We start from the raw sequence: 1,569 nt of genomic DNA, 5'->3' as shown, positions 1-1,569 counted from the left end.
CCCCGTCCTCCCCAGGGCGGCTCGGGCGGCGACCCCCTCCCCTCCGGCCGAACCTCCCCTTATAGCCACCCCCTTCCTCCCGCCGCCGCCAAAAGCTTCTGCCGGATGAAGCCCGCGCGGATCTGGCGGCGGCGGGCCGTCGTTCCTCGTGCAGACCGCTCGCGGGCCGGGGGAGCTCCGTGGGGCGGCGGGGGGCGCGGCGTGACTTCGGTGTGCGTTGCTTCTGCTGGTGGTGGTCGGAGTCAGTGGGGCGGATGCGTTCGCGGCTCCCTTCCGCTGGCCTTCCCCGAATCAGCGTCTCCCTACTGTTGGCGACCGGTGGGCATCGGGGATGGCTGTTGGTTTCGGCTCAGATGTGTTCAGCGGAGGTCGCTGTGAGGCGCGGGTTGGCAGTGCTCTCCCTTGCCCGAGGCGCCGCCATCCGCTCTGGCTTGTGGTTCTGCCTTCTGGTGGCGCTGGCGTGGGCGGCGCGCCTGTCAGCTTCGGCTTGGCCCGATCCGGTGGGGAGCGGCGAGGGGCAGGTTGGATCCTGCTGGATCTGGCCTGCAGCGACCCGGATTTGGTCATGTGTGGCGATGGGGCTGCAGTGGCCCTTCTCTGTGGTGGTGCAGGGAGCGGTGCTACGAGATCAATTCGGTGCTTATTGGAGGTGGTCTACTCATTTGGGCGAAAGCCCCTGCTCCTGTCGGAGCCGGCGCCGGCGACGCCTGCGGGCGCCACAAACCTCCTTGGAGGCGGCGTTGTCATGGTGACTACCCCTTCACATCCCAGGGGAAAACCCATGTTCCAAGCCCATCTGGAACGGACGATGGCGGCGCACATTGTGTCGCATCCCTTCTTGAAGGCATCGTCTGTGTTAGGCTCGGTTGGTCTCTGTGGTGGCTGCTCGCTGCGGGCTTGACGGTTGTGGTGACGCGGCCGACTTGGCGCTGATGGTGGTTTATGCTTTGTTGGCGAGGAGGTGGTGCTCTGTATGCGAGATCATGGCTCAGCCTTGCTCTGGATTGGTTCTGATTTTCATCCGGAGCCGGGTTAGCGGGGTCGTTATCCTACTCAATGGATCACCTCGTTCCCATATGACACCTCTACCTCTGCTGGGTGTTGTTGGCTGGCGACCAGACGGCCAACGTTCAAGGCTCTCCTTGCTTGGTCAGATGAAGATGTAAGTTGAGGTCCTCCTCGTGGCGGGTTGTGCTGATGAGATTTGTGATGACGGTCGGTGGTGTTGGTGCGTCCAGCTTCGGATTGTCAAAAGGCCTTCTTCTCTCTGTGTGCCCTTTTCTCGGCGGGTCTTCCGATGGTTCTGTTGGATGTGTGTGTGTGTGTGTGTGTGTGTGTGTGTGTTTTCGGTTGCATCTCTTCTCTTGTTTTCCCCGTGTACTCTGGTTCATTTGAACCTAGCTTGTATGTAGAAGGACAAGATATGGGCTGTGCAATCTTGATGTATTGATCGGTGCACCAGGCACGTATATATAAGTACAAAGGTGGGCCACAACCTCAACTATACAAAGGAAACAGGAGGTGGGCCCTACACACAAATATACACGTACACAATATACTCAACACCCC

Source organism: Triticum aestivum, chromosome 1B, assembly GCF_018294505.1.
Source record: "Triticum aestivum cultivar Chinese Spring chromosome 1B, IWGSC CS RefSeq v2.1, whole genome shotgun sequence".
NCBI lineage: Eukaryota > Viridiplantae > Streptophyta > Magnoliopsida > Poales > Poaceae > Triticum > Triticum aestivum.
Note: the sequence above shows the minus strand (reverse complement) of the source record.